At 48.5% G+C, this 25,181-nt stretch overlaps 2 non-coding genes across 2 annotated transcripts; both read right to left on the bottom strand.

Annotated features, from left to right (window-relative positions):
* Positions 1-16,165: 16,165 nt before the first annotated feature.
* Positions 16,166-16,382, bottom strand: LOC123349685. Its single transcript, XR_006573628.1, has one exon. It is a non-coding gene; the product is annotated as a small nucleolar RNA U3 (small nucleolar RNA).
* Positions 16,383-19,672: 3,290 nt separating this feature from the next.
* LOC123349670 lies at positions 19,673-19,888 on the bottom strand. Its single transcript, XR_006573614.1, has one exon. It is a non-coding gene; the product is annotated as a small nucleolar RNA U3 (small nucleolar RNA).
* Between the last annotated feature and the right edge of the window lie 5,293 nt (positions 19,889-25,181).

Raw genomic sequence — 25,181 nt, forward strand, 5'->3', positions numbered from 1 at the left:
TTAAACCCTGAGCATGTGGGCAAGACTCACCAATGAGCACCCAGGAAAGAATTCTCTGTAGTGACTCAGATCCCACCCCATCTAACATCCCATCACAGACCACTGGGCATACTTACCTGCTGATAATCAAAGATCAATTTCCAAATTAATTGCCAAAATTAGGCTATCCCATCATACCATCCCCTCCATAAACTTATCAAGCTTAGTCTTAAAGCCATATATGTCTTTTGCCCCCACTACTCCCCTTTGGAAGGCTGTTCCAGAACTTCACTCCTCTAATGGTTAGAAACCTTCGTCTAATTTCAAGTCTAAACTTCCTAGTGTCCAGTTTATATCCATTTGTTCTTGTGTCCACATTGGTACTAAGCTTAAATAATTCCTCTCCCTCCCTAAATGTATTCCTCTGCTATATTTATAAAGAGCAATCATATCCTCCCTCAGCCTTCTTTTGGTTAGACTAAACAAGCCAAGCTCTTTGAGTCTCCATTCCTCGGATCATCCTAGTAGCCCTTCTCTGTACCTGTTCCAGTTTGAATTCATCCTTCTTAAACATGGGAGACCAGAACTGCACACAGTATTCCAGATGAGGTCTCACCAGTGCCTTCTATAACGGTACTAAACCTCCTTATCTTTACTGGAAATACCTCGCCTGATGCATCCTAAAACTGCATTAGCTTTTTTAACGGCCCATATCACATTGGCAGCTCATAGTCATCCTGTGATTAACCAATACTCCGAGATCCTTCTCCTCCACTGTTACTTCCAACGGATGTGTCCCCAATTTATAACTAAAATTCTTATTAATCCCTAAATGCATGACCTTGCACTTTTCACTATTAAATTTTCCCATGTTTATTAAATTTCATCCTATTACTATTACTCCAGTTTACAAGGTCATTCAGATCTTCCTGTATGATATCCCGGTCCTTCTCTGTGGCCTGGTCTACACTAGGCGTTTAAACCGGTTTTAGGAGTGTAAAACCGATTTAACGCCACACCCGTCCATACTAAGAGGCCCTTTATATCAGTATAAAGGGCTCTTTAAACCGGTTTCTGTACTCCTCCCTAACGAGAGGAGTAGCGCTAAGATCAGTATTACAATATCGGATTAGGGTTAGTGTGGCCGCAGATCAACGGTATTGGCCTCCGGGCGGTATCCCACAGTGCACCACTGACCGCTCTGGACAGCAATCTGAACTCGGATGCAGTGGCCAGGTAGACAGGAAAAGCCCCGCGAACTTTTGAATATTTCCTGTTTGCCCAGCATGGAGCTCCGATCAGCACGTGTGGTGATGCAGTTAAAAATCAAAATAAAGAAAGAGCTCCCGCATGGACGATGCGGACGTGATCGCTGTAAGGGCAGGCAAATCTGTTCTATCAGCGCTCCGTTACAGAAGACGAAATTCAAAATCATTTTTAAAAAATCTCCAGACAGACGCCATAGCAGGGGCTCAGCGCACTGCTGCGTGATAAGCGTAACGGAAAGCCAAAGAATCAAATGGATGCTCATGGACAGGAGGACTCAAGCTATCCCACAGTTCCTGCAGTCTCTGAAAAGCATTTGCATTCTTGGCTGAGCTCCAAATGCTTCTAGGGTCAAACACAGTGTCCGCGGTGGGTCAGGGCATAGCTCGGCAATTTACGCACCCCCCCCCACCCACTCCCAGAAGTGAAAGGGAAAACAATCCTCTCTTGACTCTTTTACATGTCACCCTATCTTTACTGAATGCTGCAGATAGACGCGATGGTGCAGCACTCAACACCAACATCCTTGCTCCCCCCACGCCATGGATGGTTGATGGTACAATATGACTGGTATCCATCCTCATCATCAGCCTATTGGCACATGGGGCAGTGCAAAAGGACTGGTAACCATGCTGACTAGCATTGGTAAGGTCAATCAAAGGTACCTGGTCCTAATTTTTCGTGGTAGATGGTACAGTATGGCTGATAACCATTGTCATCATAGCAACAGGGGGCTGAGCTCCATCAGCCCCCACCCTTCATGTGTAAAGAAAAGATTCAATTGCCCCTGGACTAGCAGAGGGATGCTGGGCTCCTCTCCTCCACACTCCTTACTGTCCTGTCTGGACTATCATAGCAGCTGGAGGCTGCCTTCCACTCATATCTCACTAACAAGTCAAGTGTCTTATTCCTGCATTCTTTTTTACTTCATCACACAAGTGGGGGGACAATGCTATGGTAGCCCAGGAAGGCTGGGGGAAGAACGGAATTAACAGGTGGGGTTGTTGCAGGAGCACCCCCTGTGAATAGCATACAGCTCATAATTTCTGCAGGATCTGACACAGAGCAGCTGTGCTCTCTGGTTCTATGATACAGTGGTTCTCTAGTACACTTGCCCATATTCTAGGCAGGACTGATTCTATTTTTAGATACCAAAAAGGAGGAATTGACTCAGGGAGTGATTCCCAATTTTGGCTTTTGTGCCCCTGGCTGATCTCAGCCAGGGGCACTCATGACAGCAGCAAATGGTGCAGTGCAAAAAGATTGGTAGCCACAATCATCTTATTACCAATTTATGGTATGGTAGATGGTACAATATGGCTGGTAACCATCTCTGCTATCATGCAAAAGCAAAAGCATGCTGCTGTGTAGCGCTGCTGAATCGCCTCTGTGAGCGGCATCTAGTACACATACGGTGACAGTCACAAAAGGCTAAACAGGCTCCATGATTGCCATGCTATGGCATCTGCCAGGGCAATCCAGGGAAAAAAGGCACGAAATGCTTGTCTGCCCTTGCTTTCCCAGCGGAAGGAGTGACTGACGACATTTACCCAGAACCACCCGCGACAATGATTTTTGCCGCATCAGGCACTGGGATCTCAACCCGGAAATTCCAAGGGGTGGGGGAGGCTGTGGGAACTATGGGATAGCTACGGAATAGCTACCCACAGTGCAATGCTCCAGAAATCGACGCTAGCCTCGGATCGTGGACGCACACCACCGATTTAATGTGTTTAGTGTGGCCGCGCACACTCGATTTTATACAATCTGTTTTGTTAAACCGGTTTATGTAAATTCGGAATAATCCCGTAGTGTAGACGTACCCTGTGTTAGCAATACCTCCCAGCTTTGTGTCATCCGCAAACTTTATTAGCACATTCCCGCTTTTTATGCCAAGGTCAGTAATAAAAAGATTAAATAAGATTGGTCCGAAAACTGATCCCCGAGGAACTCCACTAGTAACCTCCTTCCAGCCTGACAGTTCACCTTTCAGTGCGACCGGTTGTAGTCTCCCCTTTAACCAGTTCCTTGTCCACCTTTCAATTTTCATATTGATCCCCATCTTTTCCAATTTAACTAATAATTCCCCATGTGGCATCGTATCAAATGCCTTACTGAAATTGAGGTAAATTAGATCCACTGCATTTCCTTTGGCTAAAAAATCTGCTACCTTCTCAATGATCCCATGGAAAGGAACAAGGGGATACACCTATTGAGTCAGCAAGACATGCACGTGTATGTCTGTCTACTGAGAACTCCAAGGCTTTTCCATGCCATGTGCTATGAAGCTTGTGTTTGGGACACAGGAAGTAAAAGCCACATGGCAAAGGGAATATAAAGGGCAGCTGCATCATCTCCATTTTCTCTTCAATCCCTCTTCCTACCTCTGGAGCAACTTCTCTACAAATTGAAGCCTTGAACAAAGGACTGAATGACCCATCCAACCTGTGGATGTGTTCCAGACGGACTTTCACACCAGCAACTCACCAGTACATCTAAGAAACCTATATATAGATTATGGAATGTATCTGCCTGCTTTCCCATTTAACTTCATTCTTTCATTCATATGTTCTTTCTTCTAAACATTTAGTTTAGATGCTAAAGGCTTGGCTGGCGGCGTGGTATTTTGGGTAAGATCCAAACCTACAGTGACCCGGTAATGTGGCTGACCCTTCCACCCGCCCACTTCCTGGATCCAAATAGGCTCACTCTCCTGCTGCCCTCTGGCCTTGCTGTATCACAGTGAGCAGAGTTTTTAAATAACCTCTCAATGACTGGACCTAAGTGCTGATTGGGAGTCAGAGATCTGGGATGCAATAAAGGGGGCCGTGTGATTTCTTTTTTCAGCGTCTCGTTAACCAGTGTGGGGGATCAGAAGCACAGTTTCTGACTGGTCAGTGAGTTTAACTTCAGTGTTAACCACCAGTTTTGGGAGCATCTGCTCACCCTTTTTCAGCCTGCCCTGACCCTGGCATTTTCAGAGAGGACTGCTCCAGGCGCACCAGCTCACACTAAGCACTGAAGATCAATTAATAGAATGTTTGTTTTTTATGATCAGGTTTTATGAAATCAACTGAACTCCTTTGTTTTCTTTCATCTGAGCAGGGTTTCCAGTTTCCCAACCTGATGTGATCTCCCAGCTGGAACAAGGGGAAGAGCCATGGGTCCCAGACCTCCAGGGTTCAGAGGAAAGAGAGATCCTGAGAGCTCCCTGCACAGGTGAGGAAACATTAAACCAACTCAGAATCTGTAAGTGCCTGAAGGAAACATCTGGGATGCCCTACAAAGCCCTTGGGAGCTCTCTTGTTTCATTATTGTCCCTAGCAGAGGTCGTATCCTCGGAGTAAATATAGCTCATGGCTTCCTATAGATCCTAGCAGACACCAGGCAGTAGCTTCCTCCCTTCCCCCTGTGAGTTTGGATGGGATGTGAAGGCTGAATTGATCCCCTCCTCTCTCCTGTTTGGGGAAGAACTTGGGGGAGTTCAGTTCCTGATTTTTATTTGACCTCTCTCCAGTACTTGTATTGGTTTGGCCTTCCCCTTTCCATCCCTGTCTGAGGTTTCTGTCTCTATCACAGCAGGTGACGCAATGGTATGTGAGAAAGAGGAGCAGAATTCTCAGCAGGGAAATGTTGAGCAAGTGGATAAACACAGAGCATTATCACAAAGATCGAAAAGGAATGTGTCCAGCAGTCATGAGCAGGGAAGATCCTGTGAGATTCAGCACAGACCAGAAAGAGAGCAAGGAAACCAGCCAGGGGAGAAAATGGGTAAATTTATTGCCTGTCAGCAAACTCAGAAGGGCCTTAAGGAATCCAGAACACATCAGGAAATCCTCAGGGAAAAGCGAAAAAATACATGCACTGAGTGTGGGAAAAACTTCACTCAAAGATCAGACCTTATTAGACATCAGAGAATCCACACAGGGGACAGGCCCTATGAATGCAGTGAGTGTGGAAAATGCTTCACTCAGAGATCAACCCTTTCTGAACATGAGAGAATCCACACAGGGGAGAGGTCCTATGAATGCAGTGAGTGCCGGAAAACCTTCAATCGCAGCTCGCACCTTATTAGGCATCAGAGAATCCACACGGGAGAGAGGCCCTAAGAATGCAGTGAGTGCGGGAAAGCCTTCACTCAAAGATCAGGCCTTTTTCACCATACAAAAATCCACACAAGTGAGAGAACTTATGAAAGCAGTGAGTGTGGGAATACCTTGTTTTAGCACTCAGCCCATGTTAGGCACCAGAGAATCTGTGAGGGAAATCAAGACCATAAAAATCTCTAGGGCTATCAATACCCCTTTTTCTTTAATACTTTTTCTGATTCCCACATAGTAACTTTTAAAGCTGTTTGAACAATTTGCAGCACCATTATCCCTCAGCTTCTCCAGAAGAGTGACCCATTTGAATTGCCCTTTCAGGCCTTTGATACTTTCATCTCCTTTCTATCAACTCCATTGTTCCATGAGTAATTCGAATGTGGCCTTCCTATCAGGAGCCAAGGAGCATCACATTTATACCGTTTCTCCTATTACAAAATTATTGTGAGAGTAACCAACAATACAGATTGTATCATTGCCAGTTGTTCTCACATTGCTCTGGGTTTTGCTGAAGAGCAGTTATATTGGTACCTTTTCAAATTATATTTAAACGAAGAGCAGCAGGGCAGGGGAAAAAGTGTCATTTCAGCCTCTGTGACACTGGAAGGAGATGGGGTGACTCAGGGATTCCCTCCTTCCCCATCACTGCAGAACTGTTACCTTTTTTCTGAGCTATGCAGAGTTAATCTTCATCAATTCAGTGGTGAGCTGGAGCCGGTTCCCACCGGTTCATGGGAACCGGTTGTTAAATGTTGAAGCCCTTTTAGAACCGGTTGTCCTGGTTCTAAAAAGGCTTTTAAATTTAACAAAATCTGTGGCAGCTCCCTGCCCTGCCCCTGGCCCCAGCTCACCTACCTCTGCCTCCTCCCCTGATGCTCCCCCCGGCTTCTCCTCCCCTGCTTCCCGCGAATCAGAAGCAGGGCTTCCTGCAGGTGAACTGGGGCGGGAATGGGGCGCAAGGAGGGCACCAGGCGGGCCGCGCGGCACAGCTCCAGGCCGGGCCAAGGCCCTGACTCTGGCTCTGGGCCCGACTCTGGTCGCACAGCTTGGGCCAGGCCCCGACTGCAGCCAGGTGGCACAGGGGGGAGGGATAGCTCAGCGGTTTGAGCATTGGCCTGCTAAACCCAGGGTTGTGAGTTCAATCCTTGAGGGGGCCACTTAGGGATCTAGGGCAAAAATTGGTCCTGCTAGTGAAGGCAGGGGGCTGGACTCAATGACCTTTCAAGGTCCCTTCCAGTTCTAGGAGATTGGTATCTCTCCAATTATTATTTATTTTAAAAAAGCTCCAGCCTGGGCCCCATCCCAGGCCCTGACTCTGGCTGCGCGGCTCTGGCCTGGCCCCGGCAGGGGTAAGAGGCCGGGGTTAGAGGGTTGGATAAGGCAGGGACAGTGGATGGGGCAGAGGCTCTTGGGGGGTGGTCAGGGGATGGGGAGGGGAGAGTTCTGGGGGTCTGTTGGGGTGTTGATGGATGGGGTCGGGGCAGTCAGGGGATAGAGAGCGAGGCAAGTTGGGTAGGGGGTGGAGTCTTGGGGGGCAGTTAGGGTTGGGGGTCTCGGGAAGGAGTGGTCAGGGGACAAGGAGTGGGGGGAGGTTATGGGTTGCAGTTTCTGAAGTGGGTATTCGGGGTCAGGACATGGGTGGGAGGTGTACTCACCGGGTGGTTCCCTACTGGGTCTTCAGCAGCGGGTCCTTCACCCGCCGGAGCCGTGCCACCAAAGACCTAGTAGGGAACTGGTTCCTAAGATTTTGGCAGCTCATCACTGATCACATTCTATCCATCCACTTCTCAATGTGTCATGTAATTAAGCATTCTTCGTTGTCTGTGCTTGGAGATGATGCTTTGACTTCTTTAATACTATACCAGAGTCGCTATGACTGGAGATGAAAGTATCAAAGGCCTGAAAGGGGAATTCAAATGAATTCAAATTCAGAGGAAAAAGTGATCAGGAGAAATCTCTTGTCCTGATTCTGAATAGCGGACTGCTCTACAGCCAAAATGCTTCTGAAATAAATGTAGTCAAACTTTACTAATTCTGAGTCACTGAGAACGAAAATGATGCTTAAAATTGTTGATTGGCTCTAGTTTTCAAGATATGCTATTGGGTCTGTATATACAACCCTTGACTTGGGAATAGCGGAGGATACGTTAGTTATAAAGGGAAGGGATCTCAATTTAAACCAGAAATGACTAAAATACATCTTTGACTGGATCTATGAATAAATCTATAACTGGGTTTGGACAGTACTTGCTTTTTAGGCAAAACAATGAATGATGCAATCTGAAGCTGGTATTGCGTCATACATGATATGAATTGCATCATGTTATTCCTAGAATTCATGGATGATGCAATCATAACGAAGCTTACATCACTCTGCTGAACAAATTGCCCTATATCAGCTCTAGAAATCATACAGTGTCGTGCTCTCTTATTTGTCAGTGTTTGATTTTGCAAAGGGACACATTTCTGTTCAGCCAAAGTGAGCAGAGACACCTCGTACTTGTGTGAACAGTGCAGATAACTTCTGCTATGTTTGTGGTGAAGTGATTTTTGCATCATAAAAGCGCAGTATAGCCACTATGGTTAAGAAAGCCTATCACCTTTATTTTGGCTGCAAAATTGGAGATCAGGACAAGAGGTGGGCCCCACACATATGCTGCAACACTTGTGTAACAAATCTTCGCCAGTGATTGAACAGGAAAAGGAAATCTATGCCTTTTGCAGTGCCAATGATTTGGAGAGAGCCAACAGATCATACCAGCAATTGTTACTTCTGCATGGTGCCTCCAGTTGGGAAAGGTGTGTCAAAGAAGAAAAAGTGGACTGTGCATTATCCAAACATTCCATCAGCTATACGCCCAGTACCCCACGGAGAAGGACTGCCGGTTCCTGATGCACCAGAATCATTCTCACTTGAGTCAGATGAGGAAGAGGAAGAGGATGAAACTTCTGGTCCTGAACCATCAATGTTACAGGACCCACATTTTCTCCCATCCTCCTCCTCTGAACCACACCTCATAACACAAGGTGAACTGAATGACCTTGTCAGGGATTTGGAACTACCCAAGAGTAAGGCAGAGCTGTTGGGCTCCAGACTACAGCAGTGGAATCTCCTGGCAGGTGATGTTAGGGTTTCCATGTTCCGTGACCGTCAAAAGGAGCTTGTCCCATTCTTCTTCATGGAAGGTGATCTTGTAGCCTGCAACAACATTGATGGTGTGATGGCAGCCCTCAACATCGTTCACGATCCAGATGAGTGGAGACTGTTCATTGATTCATCGAAGACGAGTCTTAAAGCTGTTTTACTGCATAATGGCAATGTTTTGCCATCAATTCCAGTTGGTCATGCAGTCCATATGAAGAAAATCTATGACAACATGAAACAACTTTTGAGGTGCATAAACTATGACCAACATCAGTGGCAGCTTTGTGGCGATTTGAAGGTTGTTGCTCTCTTGCTTGGTCTGCAGACTGGATACACAAAGTAATGCTGTTTTCTCTGTGAATGGGATAGTCATGCAAGAGATTCCCACTACATCAAGAAAGACTGGCCACTCCGACAGTCATTGGAGCCTGGGAGGAAAAGTGTTCAGCATCCACCACTTGTTGAATCAAGGAAGATTTTGTTACCACCCTTACACATCAAGCTGGGTCTGATGAAGAACTTTGTCAAGGCCATTGACAAAACACAAGCAGCTTTCAAGTACCTCCATGGAAAATTTCCAAGGTTAAGTGAAGCTAAGGTAAAGGAAGGTGTCTTTGTTGGTCCTCAGATTCGTGAACGTCTTCGAGATGATGCATTTGACCATGCACTGCGTGGCAAGGAAAAGACGGCATGGAAAGCCTTCCAGTTAGTGGCAATAAATTTTCTCGGAAACAACAAGGCAGATAACTACAGGTTGTTGGTGGAAAACATCCTCAAGGCATACAAAAGCCTTGGTTGCAACATGTCACTAAAGATACATTTTTTGCACTCATCTAGATTTTTTTCCACCCAACTGCGGAGCAGTGAGCGACGAGCACAGCAAGCGATTTCACCAGGACATTGCAACAATGGAGAAACGCTATCAGGGCAAATGGAGCCCATCAATGCTGGCAGACTATTGCTGGACAGTGACAAGAGATGCTCCATTTAATGAATACAAGAGACAAGCCAAGAAGCGCCGAGTAGTCACTGAATAGGACTAAACTATGTACAGAATAGTTTTTTGCCTTTTGTTTCATAATAAATTTTATTTATATAACGCTTTTGCTGATTTTTAATGTGTGACATAAACAGGAGAGGTGAAATATTATCATGTAAAGCAACCATAAACACATGAAAAGAGCTAGGTTTACAATTTGTGATTAAAACTCTATCTACACAATACACATAGACATAAAATGTAAAAACTTAAATATCTTAGAAACAGTAGCCAATCAGTTGTTTTAATTGTCATATTTGAATTCAGCACATCAAAATACATAATAAATAGCACATTTTATCTCTGAAGCAGACGACTTCTCAAAAATTGTAGACCAGTGTAATCAGGTATAAACTGCTCTGGAGTTTCACGCCACACTTTCATTGTTATGTATTGTATCTCTCTGTGATGTGGGTTTCTATCTTTCTTGAAGGCTCTTTGGACACTCAGTTGGATATTAGTACAGTTGGATAGGATGTAGCTCAGATTTATTGGAGACATTAGGAGGAAATGACCATTTGCTAAGGTCATAATTTTTCACTTCAGCTTTGATTTTCCCCACCCCTCGATGATGACATGGAGAAAGTTCAAGTGCAGTTCTGTCAACAGGAGAGAACTTTCTAATTTACTGGACATGCTAACAAAGAAACAGTGGTGATATAAAATCTCCACTCGGAAATGGTGAACAACAGCAGAACCCCAACTAACTGAAGGAAGCGCATATGATCACAGTGTAGTTCAATTGTTTAAGTCAATATTGTCCCAGATGTTCTGGAGAGAGAATTCCACTGTAAGTGGTTTTGAACTAGGCAAAATGTCCATGTGTTTGGTTCCCAAAGCATTTATAACCCAGGCCCCACAGAAGATCTCTCCTGGCTAATCCTGTGTTATGGGAGATGCTGCCCTTCAAGACGCAGATGTTGAGGAAATAGAAGTGGAGTTTTTTTGTTGAATTTATCCTTTGTAGTTGGTAAAAATGTGTATAAAATTGAATCAGTGTTGGAAATCTAATAGCTGCAGATAAATAGCTATTTTTTAATAGAAACTCCAGCTCTTGTAACTTGTAACAGGGATTCTGTTCCAGGCCTCTATCCAGTCCCTTGACTGGAACTGTGCCACCAAATTAAAAAAAGCTGGGCATGTTTCAGGAAGCCATTCCTCACTAACACTGCTGAGATTTGAAGTGGTTTTGTAAAGGATTCTACTTCAGAGAACTGTAAATTTACCCTAACCAAGGATTTGGAAAGAACTGGGGTGGAAAGAGCACACACTCAGTTCTTGGTTTCCACCCCAGTAAAGGAAGCTATGGTGACCAGTGACCCAAGGAAAGTTGTTTGTACAACTCCACTTCCTAGTGCAGTGTCATTGATTACAGTTCCAGAGGATACCAGGGTTAGTTTGAGAACAATCATCCTTCACTGTTTGGATCCAAAGAAAGAGTGCTTCAGAGGACGTTCCTTCCCCGTGGATCCCAAACTGGCTGCCTGATTGGGTAACAAGGACTTTCAGGCTGTAGAAATGATGGTAACCAATGAGGCAATGAATGTGTCAGGCTCCAGTTTCAGACTTCCGGATACATGCATGTTGAGTCCTGATTCCATGGTTTTGTGTCTGATGTTATGGCTGCACAATTAAGCTGATGTTGGTAACTGCACTGCTGTAGCGGTGCTATTACAGATGCTCCAAGCCAATGGTAGAGATCTCTCCCATCGGACTTTATTAGTCCAGGTCCTACAGGCGGTGGCTATGTTGGCAGGAGAAGCTCTCCTGCTAATGTAGCGCTATCTACACAAGGGGTTAGGGCAGTGTAACTACATTGCTCAGTGGTGTGGATTTTTACTGATAAATGTTTTAAGTGTAGACCAGACAGTTTTATCTTGGTTTTATGCATTTACCTCACTTCTCCTCTACCTCCTTCTACTTTGAAAGATTAAAAAGTGTGACGAGAGAGGTATTTTTCCTCATGATGCAAACACGCCCATATAGGAGACCCCTTCCACCAACACACATGGCAGAAGAACCAGAAATATATGAACTCACAGAAGGGTTGGGACCTACATTGGGACAAACCACAACTTGAGCCAAGGTTCAGTTGTTGGCAGTGGGGATTAAAATAAAACTAACACACGACAAGAATTTGTGATTTTTGAATATGGTGTTGTTTCCAATGAAAATGAAATTATAGGTGAAGTTATTGGTTAAAGAGTAAGAGACTAATTGTGTGATCAGAATTATTTTGGAAAACTGAAAGTTGTCTTGTTTTTTGTTTTGTTAGCCCTACAGAAAATGATGGCTAATCTGGAAAAGTTAAATTGATTGAATTTACCCCCGGTAGTGTAAGGAGTTTTGGTAGAAAACCTCACTCCAAAGGTTGGGGTGGGAGAATGTGTGAGAGAAAGAGTGAATAAGAGAATATTGGGAAGTATAGACTTAAATTTTTTGTATTTCAAATAGAACTTATTTTGCTTAGCTTAAAAATCAATTTCTATTAAAAGGAAAACTACTCGAGGAGACAATTTGTATAATTTTTTACCCACTAAGACTGTAACGGTCATTGAGTTCCCCATGTCTCTAATTTGCAAAGGAAAGGCCTGACATCGGTCATAGGATGTGTCCAGCAGGTAGGAAAGCTGCAATTGTCAACCATCAATCTCCGGGAAAAGGAGAGTTCCAACCATTGTCATTTAAGTATCTTATTGTTTCGTTCTCTATTTTTTGTGCTGGCCTTTCTGTTGTATCAGGGTGTGACTGTTTAGGTCAGTATAGCTTAGTGCATGTGTGACAAAAGCTCATTGGTCTCAATTAGCAAAGGGGTCACTGTTATTCACAAGCAACGCCTGTCTCAGTCCTAACAAACTCACCACAGCTAATACACTGATTTTTATGATTTTTATCCAGGAAGCATAGCAGTGAATTCGCTACTGAAAGCTTGTAAAGACAGCATTGGGAGCAGCGTCTGATGTTTTACTGTCTAGCCAGCTTGCTGCCTAGAACGAACGCTCCTTGAGTGGGGTGATCCACAGGGAGTAGCTCAAACCTCCACAGTGCCTGGCCGGGGCAGGACATTAGCCCAGCAAGGGAGGGGTGTGGCAGTGACATCACAAAGGCCTTTTGCAGGACCTCAGGCTATTGGTCAAAGGTGGTGGGGAGGTGGTGACCTCACAGAGAGATGCTGACATCAGCCAGGCAGGACAGGGGCGAGGGGCCAGGGAAACCTCAGAGACCCCTGTGGCTTTGCTTCAGCAAGTCTCCTTCTCCAGGTCTCTCTTTGAGGACTGAGAGAGTATTCGGGTTCACGTACGGGAGCGCCAGGAGGAACCTCTTTCGAGTTTTCTCCTTCCCTTTTCCTGATTTTACTAGAAAACAGCCGTCCCTGTTTAGAAGGTAAGAGCCTCCTCGAGGTTTGAAACCTGTTCAGTCTGATCCATCTGGTGACAGTTGAATTCTAGGCATGGAAAACACGAGCTTAAGGAGGCAGAATTTTATTCCACATCTGAGATTTTGTCCCAGAGAATCACTGGGGACATTAGGGTTTGTCCTTTTTGTTTCACCTCCTCCTCCATCCATCCCTCCTTTCTCTTCGTCTCTTGCTTCTTTTGTCCTTCCTCCTGTTCCTCTCCCAACAGGGTGGGGGTGGGGGTGTGTGTGTGTGTGTGTGTGTGTGTGTGTGTGTGTGTGTGTGTGTTTTGCGGGGGAGTGCTTGGCAGCTCCCACTCTTGGAGGTCCACCTAAAAATGTGGGGCTGAAATAGTGCTCGGGCAGTGATCCCCACTGGTGACCTGGGCCATCCTTTGGGCTCTCTGGTGGGAACCCTCAGCATCCCATCATCAGTCTCTACCCTGATTGGCTGAGCAGGGGGTTATTGACAGGGAGGAGACTCGGGTCCTTCCTGTTCTCTTTTAAGACCAAGGAAATAAGTCATAACCACTTATATGTTTCATGATTTTTGCTGCTTCTCTGCATTAATGGTCTCTGAGCAGTTCAGGATTCTCTCTAACATTGCAGTTCTCCTAAAATACTTGCTGAATAATTACTGTGCACTGTTGTTGGTCTGGAGCTCATCTGAGAGCACTTTACTCAAGTCATTCAGTGTCTGAAATTCAAGATCTGATGGTTAGTTTGAAAATCAGGGCTCTTGGATCCTATTCCCAACTCTGCCACTGACTGGCTGTGTGACCTAAGAGAAGTCAATTCTACTTTCCCAGCCTTAGCTTCTCCCTCTTTCAAGTAGGGAGAATAATGCTCCACTCCTACCTACCTCTCAACACACTCACTCTTCCCCAGCACACACATTGTCTCTCCCCACACACAAACAATCTCCACCCTGCAGTTGAAAGGCAGCTGGCAATCTAGTAGGATGCCCAATAGGAGAGAGAAACCTGCATCACTGAAAGTACAGTCATCGAGACACCACACATCAGGCTTCCATAGCTGGCAAGACTCAAACCTCCACAGAACGACCCCTATGGTGTCATAGCCCAGCTCCCTAAGCCCTCAGCCAGAACCACTTAACACAGGGGCCTTTCTACACTCTGGTTCGGTTCTCACTGAAGGGTCATTTCCAATTGTTTGCTCAGACCAGCACACTCACTGCTGTGCAGCTCTGTACGTGTGGCCATGGCTGAGCAGCAAGAATTCCTGCCCGTTTCCCTACTGGCTGGAGCATGGCTAGAGTGTGTTTGTGGTTAATGATGTTGCTGTAGATTGTTCGTTTCCTGCCTTGGGAATTCAGACAGTCCCTTTCCCAACATATCTCCAGCACATCCGAGCTCCCTGCATCCAGGTCACTTTCCTCAGCCAGGCTGCATCAGGGGAGGGCAGAGAGCAGCAGCTTCTGATGCTCCCCTCACAGCCCAGCCCAGGTGGGGACAGTGACCAGGACGCATGGAGCACATAGTGTTGCTCCTCGCTCCCCCCAGCCCTCTCTGGGGCCACGGAGGGACGCCGGGGGCGGGTGAGCTGCATCTTTGTGTCATCACTTGCCCCTCCCCCCACAATGTTCCTCCACCGGGTCCAAGCAGCGCGAAATGTGGGAGCCCCCCAGGAAGCCATGGCTGACACTACACTGGCAGTGTGCACCTTCGCACTGCCGCAGGGTGCCCCTTTGATCACCGAGTGCCCCGGCTGATTTGGGGCCCCTGGAAAAGACTCCCCCATGTCGGCCCGAGGGCTGGAGGAGCTCCCACTCCCCGCTATGGCCCAGGGGCTGCAGCAGGGACACAGAGCTTCTCTGGTCTCAGGGCTGCAGCGAGGGGGAGGAGTAAATGAGTGAGCAGGGTGCGGCCAGTGGGGAAGGGGTGAAGCAGAGGTGCCCAGTGGATGGAGCCGTGGGTGGCAGGCGTGGAAGGGATGAAAAAGGGCAGGGCCGCAGGCAGAAGAGTGTTTGGGGCCAGGTTCTGGTGCCAGGGCCGCTGCCCTTGTTCTCCCTTTCCCTGGGCTTTGGCATCACTAGCCCCTGCTTAGCCAGTAGGGTTCAGTGGTCCCCAAAATGTGGGGCATGACTCCTAGGAGCTCTACTTGCAGAGGCAATAAAGTCAGTGTTGTTTCAAATTCCTGCATTCTTTATTACTTCATCACACAAATGGGGGATAACTGCCACGGTAGCCCAGGAGAGGGGGGGGAGGAGGGAAGCAACAGGTGGTATTGTTGCAGGGGCACCCCCTGGAATGGCATATAGCCCATCATTTCTGGGGGATGTCTGGGGCTCTGACCCAGAGCAGCCATTTACCTCTCTGGTTCTTTAGTAGGCTTGCTTGATAATCTAGACAGGACTGACTCTCCCTTTAGACAAAACTTAAAGAACAGAATGACCTGGGGAATCATTCCCATTTTGTCCATGCATCTCTGGCCGATCTCACGGAGGGAGGATTGAGTGATGACATTTACCCAGAATCACCCACTACACTGTTTTTGCCCCATCATGCATTGGGATCTCATCCCAGAATTCCAATGGGTGGGGGAGACTGCAGGAACTATGGGATAGGTATGGGATAGCTACCCACAGTGCAATGCTCTGGAAATCGATACTAGCCTCGGTACATGGACGCACACCGCCAAATTAATGTGCTTAGTGTGGCCGCGTTCACTTGACTTTATATAATCTGTTTCCAAAAACCGGTTTCTGTAAAATCGGAATAATCCCATAGTGTAGACATACCCTGAGACAGCTTTAGAACCCTCTACCCACTATACAGCCAAGAGACAGCAACTCTCAGATCCTGTGTGGATTGTCTGATGGGCTTGGGGCCAAGAGCAAACTGCGTACCCCCTGCCAGAGCAGGAGAAGTAAAAAAATAGGGGCTTCCTGAAAAATGGGAAGGGAAGAAGAGAGAAGCAGAGAGGCAAGTGGAAAAGGAAGAGAACGTGCAGACACAGGACCCTACCTAAATTCTTAAATAGATTACAAGAAAAAAAGAGAGAGAGCAGCATAAAGAAACTTTAAAAATCTTTTAGTAAGTACTGAACTAGAAACCTTTAAAACACCATGTTCACAACTTTACTTCTCTTCCAAATTCTACCAAATCAAATTAAGACTTGCCACTAAACAGAACTGTACAAAAGCTTTAAACAAATTCAGATAACAGAAAAGAAAACCTAAACATTTATTTTTAAAAACTTGTTTTATAAGGACTAACCACTCAGTCTGCATTCTCTTCCTCTCCACTTCCCAAAAGGAAAGCAAGAACACTCATCAATAGCAGACAGCAGATACATTAAAGCACCACTGTCCACCCACTTCATGCTCAGAAAAGAACACTTTAACTCCTCATCGTGGTTAGCAAAGTCAGACACTTTCAACCACACTTCTCTAGTTACAAACTATAGAAATGATCCCTGAAAGTATAGTCTTAACAAAGCTGTGCTCAGCTACACACCCAGGCTAATGTGCGCAAGCTTTCTTCCCACGGTGAATGTTTTCATACAACGGGTTTCACCCCCAGCGAATTAAAGAACAAAAATCTAAAACCAGGTTCCTATTTTATTAAAGCACAATTGAGACAGTTTTAGAACACTGGCCATTAGAAAATGTTTATGTCGCTATTTACAGACACACACCTCTTGATTAGCATGTGGAGCTCCTAGCAATTAATCAAACCCTCTTGCTTTGCGATACCTCTCACAGGCTCCTCTGTGTCACATGACAGCTTGTCAGGCACAGACAATGCAGACAGGTCAGCCCTTTTTAGCATGCTCCGCAGCTGTTTCTCTCTGGCTTGCTCTCAAATTCATCTGCACTAGAAGTTTTTGCAGGGTACTATGTTACCGGTGGTACCTGCACTAAATCACTGGCTCTCAACCTTTAGAGACACCTGTACCCCTTTCAGGAGTCTGATTTCTCTTGCATACCCCCAAGTTTTACCTCACTTAAAAACTACTTGCTTACAAAATCAGATGCAATATTTATAAAAATAAATCACTTGAATATATTGTACTTATATTTCAGTGTATAGAGAACAGTATAAACAAACCAATGTATGAATTTTAATTTGTTACAAATTTGCTAGTGCTTTCTATGTAGCCTGTTGTAAAACTAGGCAAATATCTAGAGGAGTTGATGTACCCCCTGGAAGACCATTGGATACCCCTGTTTGAGAACCACAGCACTAAATCACCCTTACTTTTAGAACTGGTGCCACTTGACCCAAGCCATTCTGAACCATTTCAGTGCTAGTAGACAGTGGCAATACAGCTGCACTAGGTCTGTTGTTCGTCCCTGCACAATTCCCTCTTGGAAAGAAGATCTCTTCTGGTCTGACCCTATTTACCATTGTGAGCTGCACAGGCAACTTTCTCTGTGTTATGTGAGCAGAATCCACACAATATATACTACCTGTATGGCCCTGAGGATGCCACATCGGCCGCAGCTGCTGATTGGGCCACAGGCTGAGAATCACTAGTCTATAATTTTGCAAAGTCCATTACCACAGGCTTTTCCCTCCTGTCTGCTGTGAGACAAGAGCACATGAAATTCATAGCAATATACATATGAGTGAAACCACCCAAATATATTTACATAAAAACTAGACAGTCTCATTTTAAAACAAAGAAAAACACAGGCCACACAGGGAGTGGGGCAAGAATCTCCAATGATTTATACCCTCTCCTACCCGCCATTCAGCATAAGAATTAACCTAAATGGATCATGACTATTTACATAGAGCATCTTTCTCCTACAAAGCAGAATAAGACAAAAGGTTGAGGCTGTTCCCCTTCACATTTGGGGGAAGGGGGGAGGAGTAGAAGAATTTAGATGCTCAATCCACTTCAGATTAGGAAAGAAACCAAGCAGACTCATGATTTACTCAAAACCCACCCCAGCAGAAAGAAAACCAGACTAGCTGCACCTAAGCGTTATGCAAGTTTCTAAATAAAGCTATTATATCTAACCTTCCTCATAACTAGATTTCTGGTACACTAAAAAACCCCTCCTTTTATTCGGTATAACCAATAAAGCCTAACCACTCAGTCTGTGCTCTCTCCTCTCGCTTTTCCAACTAGCAGTCTATACAGTAACTCCTCACTTAACCTTGTAGTCATGTTCCTGAAAAATGTGACTTTAAGTGAAACAATGTTAAGCAAATCCAATTTCCCCATAAGAATTAATGTAAATGAGGGGGTTAGGTTCCAGGGAAATTTTTTTCACCAGACAAAAGACTGTGTGTGTGTGTGTGTATATATACACACACAGTATAAGTTTTAACCAAACAATTTAATACTGATACACAGTGATGATGATTGTGAAGCTTGGTTGAGGTAGAGGAGTCAGAGGGTGGGATATTTCCCTTACTGCTAAATGATGAACTAGCAATTGGCTGAGCCCTCAAGGGTTAACTCTCTCACTCTGCAAGGCAGCAGGAATGGAGGGAGATATGCACATTTCCCTTAAGTACACTGCCTTGTTAATTATATCAGCTTGCTGAGACCCCAGCTGCTGCAAGCTCGCTCCCTCCTGAGCCCTGCTCTATGGAAGATGGGGTAAGTGGGGTGCAGGAGCAGGGGGACACCCTGACATTAGCCCCCCCTCTTCCTTCCCTCCCCCCGGCACATCAAGCAGGAGTCTCGGGGAGCAGCTCCAAGGCAGAGGGCAGGAGCAGCACATGGCAGTGGGGGGAGGGACACAGCTGAATTGCAGGCAGCTGCTGCACAGGGAAGTGGGGAGCTGATAGGGGGCTGCCGGCCCATCCTGGTTTGAATCCCCCCCCCCAGCTAGCTGCAAGGGGCTGCTCTTCCTGCAAGCAGGAGACAAAGCAGGCGGCTGCCAAACAACATTAGAAGGGAGCATTGCACAACTTTAAATAAGCATTTTCCCTAATTGATCAGCAACATAACGAAACGTTAACCAGGATGACTTTAAGTGAGGCATTACTGTAGGAGGGTTTAGGTCAGCTCAGCTCCGTCTCTCAGGGGTGTGGATTTTTCATTCACCTCAGACAGAAAAAAAGAGTAACAGAAAAGAGAAGAAATAAGATGGGAAGGAAAACACCCAGTGGGGCATGGGAGATGTTGACAGATGCAAATCCCTCATGTAAACCCCTCCCCCCATGCCCTTCATTGTCTCCCCCACCCATTGCAGGGTTCCCCAGTCTTTCTCCATGGCAGGGGTTGTGTGTGTTTGATTCCACCCATAGCAAGGTCCCCCATTCTCCCCAATGGCAGGGGCTCTGTGTGAGCCGCTTTTCTCCCCACTCCACCCTCTACCCACTATACGGCCAGGAGACAGCAACTCTCAGATCTGGGGTGGATTGTCTGATGTGCTTGGGGCCAAGAGAAAACTGTACCCCCTGCCAGAGCAGTACGAGTAAAAATAGGGGTTCCCAAAAAATGGGAAGGGAAGAAAAGAAAAGCAGAAAAGAAAGTGGGAAAGGAAGAGCACGTGCAGACACAGGACCCTACCTAAATTCTGACATAGATTACAAGAGAAAAAGATACAGCAGCATAGAGAAATTTTAAAAACATTTCAGTAAGTACTGAATTAAAAACCTTTAAAACACCATTGTCACACTACAGTTACTTCTCTTCCACATCCTATCAAAATAGATTAAGTTTTGCCATTACACAGACTACCAGCAAATACTGTAAACAGATTAATGTAACAGAAAAACCCCAAACCATTTTCTTTAAATTGTTTTGCAAGGTTTAATCACTCAGTCCACGTTCTCTTCCTCCTGGTTTTCCAAAAAGAAAGCAAGAACCGTTATCAATAGCAGATTACAGCTGCATTAAGGCAACACTGTCTGCTCCCTTTGTATTCAAAAGAGACACTAACTTCTCCTAGTAATTAGCAAGATTAGACACTTTCAACCACTCATTCCTTGTTACAAACTATAAAAACGATCCCTTAACAAAACTGTACTCGGCTACACAGCCAGGCTAAGGCGCAGACGTTTAATCCCCACGGTGAGTGTTTTCATACAGCGGGTTTCACCCCCAGCGAACTAAAGGACACAAATCTAAAGCCAGGCCCCCATGCCATGACGCACATTCGAGGCAGCTTTAGCGCACTGGCCATTAGAAGAGGTTTATGTCGCTATTTAGAGAAACACGCCTCCTGATTAGCATGCGGAGCTCCTACCGACCAATCAAACCCTCCTGCTGTTACTGCCCGAACCGGCCCCGCCTCTCACCGGCTCTGCTCTGCCACGTGCCGGTGCCGGCCCGTGTCCCCGCAGGCGGAGCCCGGCCCGGCGCAGCTCTGCCCGCCCGGGACTGCAGCTGGTTCTCTCCGGTCCCTCGGCACTAGAGACTTCCGAGACTGGAGCATCCCGGGGGGGGGGGGAACCAGATGGGTCATTAGTGCCCAGCAGCAGCCCCCGCCCCCGTCACCTCCTCGCCCTCCCCCAGCGCCTCCCGCCCGCTGACAGGGGGGGGAGGGAGAGGAGCTGAGTGCGGGAGTGGGGCCTTGGGGAAAGGGGGGGTGAGGTGGGGGCGGGGCCTGGGAGGAGCCAGAGGGGGGGCAGCCCCCCAGCATAGTGGAAACGCGGCGCCCCTACATGGTACTAGTGCAGGGGTTGGCAGCCTTGCAGCAGTGCTGTGCCGAATCTTCATTTATTCACTCTCATTTAAGGTCTCGCTTGCCGGTCATACATTTTAATGTTTTTAGAAGGTCTCTCTGCAAGTCTATATATTATATAACTAAACTAGTGTACTGTAAAATAAACGAGGTTTTCAAAATGTTTAAGAAGCTTCATTTAAAATTAAATTAACATGTTGATCTTACGCTGCTGGCCCGCTCAGCCCGCTGCTGGTCTGGGGTTCTGTTCACCTAGGCCAGCAGTGGGCTGAGTGGGGCCTGCGACCGGGACCCCAGTTGGGAAGGGTCCAGCAGCCAGAACCCCAGACCGGTAGCGGGGTGTGCGGGGCCGGCTGCTGGGACCCCACTGCTGCTCAGGGGTTCCATCCTCCGGCTCCTGCCAGCTGGGATCCTGATTGCCAGAACCACTCAGCCCAATGCCGGTCTGGGGTCCCGGCCCTGCCCACATACAGCGGGTACCTACCTTCTCCCTGGTTCTGGCCCATTCTCTTCCTCTCTCTGCACTGAGCTGAGGGTGGGAGTGGACCGAGCACAGGGCTGGGGGTGAAGGGTCTGGCCAGGAGCTAGAATGAGGGAGGGGGCTCAGGGTTGGGGCAGGAGGTTTGGGTGTGGGGGCACTTACCCGGGCAGCTCCCATTTGGTGTGAGGGGTGCAGGTGGGAATGTGGGTGGGGGGTGCAGGAGCTCCTGTTTGGTGCTCAGGGTGGGGGTGGGGATGTGCGGGGTGCATGGGGTGTGGGGGGGCTGGGAATGTGGGGGATGCAAGAGTCAGGGCTGGGGGCATGTGAGGGAGGTGCAGGTGTCAGGGCAGGGGGGGTTGGGTATGTGTGGGGGTGCCAGAGTCAGGGCTGGAGTCGTGGGGGTGGTGAAGGAGTTAACAGAGGGCTGGGTGGTACAGGGCTCAGGGTAGGGGCCTGGGGGGTGGCTGTGGGGGTGCAGGGCTCAGGGCAGAGGGCTGTGTGCGTGTTGAGAGGTTCAGGGCTCAGGGCAGAGGGCTGGGTGACTGCCCCCCTCAGAACCCTCTACCCCCCCCGCTCCTTGTCCCCTGACTACCCCCTCCTGGGACCCCTGCCCCAACTGCCCCCCAGAACCCACCCCCTATCTAAGCCTCCCTGCTCCTTGTCCCCTGACTGCTCCCCTAGGATCCTACCCCCTACCTGTCCCCTGACTGCCCCAACCCTTATCCACACCCCCACACCCAGACAGAACCCCCCGGACTCCCATGCCTATCTAACCGCTCCCCGCCCCCTGACAGGACCCCCAGAACTCTGGACCCATACAACCCCCCCCCCTGCTCCCTGCCTGCCCCAACCCCTCTCCACACCCCTACTTCCTGACAGTCGTCCCCCCCCCGAACTCTCGACTCATCCAACCCCCAGCTCCTTGTCCCCTGACCACTCCCTCCAGAGACCCCCCCCAACTGCCCCCCGGCCCCTCCTTGCTCCCTGGCCCCTGACTGCCCTGACCCCTATCTACACCCCACCCCCTAACAGACCCTGGGACTCCCATGCCCCACCCAACCCCCTCCCCCGCTCCCTGACTGCCCCCTCCAGAGATCCCCCCCCAGGATCCCTCCCCATCCAACACACCCTGCCCCCACCCCTTATCCAACTCTCACCCTGGCCCCGGACCCCTTACTATGAGGCTCCCCGCTCATCCGGAGCACTGCCGCCACGCGCACAGCATTCAGAGGGGCGGGGCTGCACGCACGGCGGCAGGGTTACGGATGAGCGGGGAGCGTCTTTCCCTCCCCACGGAGCCAAACACTGCCCCGCGGGAGCGCGCAGCCCCAGCCCCCAGAGCGCTGCGCGCGCGGTGGCAGGGCTCCGGGGGAAGGCGGGGGAGGGGCTGGCGGCTTGCTGCGCTCGGCCGGACGCTTCGGCCTGGGAGAGCAGACCCTGTGGCTTGCCGTGCCAGCAGGGTTTTTAATGGCACACTGGAGTCCAGGAAGGCCCCAGCGTGCCATTAAAAATTGGCTCGTGTGCCGTCTTTGGCACGCGTGCCATAGGTTGCCGACCCCTGCCTAAGAGACAAAGAAATGCCACTGAACTGAGCCTTAGGCCTCACTGCACTCAGCCAAGAGTGGCTGAGTCTCCTCCCTATGAACTCAGCAATAGCCCCACACTCGGCCGATCAGTGTGGAGCCATCAGTGTGGAAGGCTTGGATATCAGGAAAAGCTTTTTCACTAGGAGGGTGGCGATACCTTTGAATCTGCTAGGATAGAGTCCCCTAGCTTGTACTTAGAGCCGATATTTTTTCTTACCTTCTACACAGATGACGATTTCTTGCAAAATAATCCACGCAGAAATGAAAAAACCTGCTAAGGAATCTCCTCCACACCAACCGCCTCTTGGTCCTCACAGAGAGGCCACGAGATGGAGACTTGCTGCAGCAAAGCTACAGGGCTCTCCGAGGTTCCCCCTGCCCCGCATCCCTGTCCTGCCTGGCCGTTGGCAAGGGAGCTCTGTGAGGTCACAGCTGCCTCATCGTCTTTGCCCAATAGGCTGAGTTCCTGCCAAAGGCCTTTGTGAAGTCACTGCCGCACCCACCTTTCCCTGGCAGGCCTGATGTCTGCCCCTGGCCAGCCTGGTTGGATGTTTGAGCTGCACCCTGGGTCACCCCCTTGCTCATTATTGATTGTGAGGAGCAAGCAGGCCACCCAGTAACACAGCAGAGTCTGTTCCTCACCCCACACGGAGTTTTTCATAGAGGCATCGGTTGTGAAACAATTCGATCTCCTAATCTGGCCTCTATTTCACGGGCTAGGAAATTTCACACACTTTGCACCATATTAAGCCCAATTGCTTGTAATTCACTAAAAGGCACCTTCCAGAATGACAGGCAGTTGTGATGGGAGGACACCAGGAAACAGAGACTCCACCTCTCCCCTGGGTAGTTTGTTCCAGTGGCTAGTCACCCTCATTATCAAAAAACGTGTGCCTTGCTTCTCTTTTGAATTTCTCTGGCTTCAGCTGACAGCCCTTGGTTCTTGTTGTGCCTTTCTTGACTAGATCGAACTAGTCCTGACCCATGAAATCTGATCTCCCTGTCCTGCTGGGATCCCCCCAGCCAGGAGAACCCAGGAGGGGCCTCCTAGCTGGCTGGGGACAGGACTTCCTCTCCGTGGGGATATCAGACGCACCTGCAGAGGCAATGCAGAAGTGAGTGTGCTGCATCAGCTCGGTGTTGGGCTCTGCGCTTTGGCCTTGGCAGCTTCTGCTCCAGTCATGTCTCTGGGTGCCCGGACTCAGAGCTTCTGGCCCCCTGTGGCTGCAGCCAGTGCTGGGGCACTGGGCTCAGGACTTTCATGCCCCTCCCCACTCCTGCCCGCGCTCTGGGGGCCTGGGCTCGGGACTTCTGCCTGGCATCTGCAGCTGGGGCTCGGGGCTTCCCTTGCAGTTCCTTCTGGGGCTCTGGGTGCCCCGAAAATAGCCACGGCCCTTGTATTAATCTGACAGGGACTAGCAGGCAGGAGCCGAGGTGCTCCCAGGTAGTAGGTAGGAGCTGAGGTGCTCCCAACAACAGGGATCCACCTGCACAGCTGAGAACCTTCTCTAGCTTCAGAAAGGTTGCTGGCTGCTACCCTTGGAGCCAGGTCTGAAGGCAGCACACAAGTGAGGGCGACAATGCTGTGATCCCCCCTACAACAACCTCTGAACTCCCCTAGTCTCCCAGTTTGGTTGGGACCCCCATGGTTACAATACCAGGACACTGCAGATAGAAACATCGAAATGGTGACATTGGTCAATTTCAAAGCAGGGTTTTTTTTAAATTAGTCAAAGTGAGCCCTGAATTTGGTAGGGACCTGGCTATTATGGCGGCCCGAGCAGGTTTGCACTCCCAGTTCTCCTGAAAGACCATGGAGAATTCCTGCTGCCTGAGGAACTTCCCAGAAGAAGCTACCAGGACTGGGGAAGAAATGAAGAAAACCAACCAAAGCCTGAGCTAGGATGGAGAGCATTGATCCAAGCGGTGTTTGAACCCCTCCACCCCCACCTGCCTGCCTGCGGTGAAACGGACAGAGGGGCACTGATTTCTACCTGTGAACGTGCTGCAGACCGTGAGCTTCAGCACAAGCCCTACAGCCCATACTCTGAACTTTTGGATAAACAGCAAAGCTGGCTTTTCCCAAACCTTTCCCCCCAGTGCTCTGCATCCACTTGGGATTGTGCCCAGCAGAGGCTGGTGGAGGGGAGGGGAAGGGAGAGGAGGCCATGAAAATGTTGAGGCGTCTGCACTACCCCACAGACACACACCCAGCAATGCAGGGCATTGGCATATTAGCCAGGACAGGACATTATTTGGCCATAACTTACAAAGTCCTCAGTGTTGAAAGTACAATGTCTCTAGAAAACAATGGGGGGGGGAGGGGTTAGAGAGTTGCAGTAACCAGCCTGGATTTCCAGTGTCTGGTCAGGCACATCCCCCTCTCCAGGGTTTTCACTGCTATCTTCTCCAACCTGGTCCTCCTGATCTGATGTGAGGTCACATCCTGGCCTTTAGGGACATTGGCAGGATCTTCCCTGTTCCCAGCTGCAGCATCACCTAGTTCTCCTGCCTGCTAAGGATCCCGCCAGGGCTCAGCTAAATGGCATGTGGCATGACGGGCTCTTTGCT

The sequence above is a fragment of the Mauremys mutica genome, chromosome 14, assembly GCF_020497125.1.
Source record: "Mauremys mutica isolate MM-2020 ecotype Southern chromosome 14, ASM2049712v1, whole genome shotgun sequence".
Taxonomy (NCBI): Eukaryota; Metazoa; Chordata; order Testudines; family Geoemydidae; genus Mauremys; species Mauremys mutica.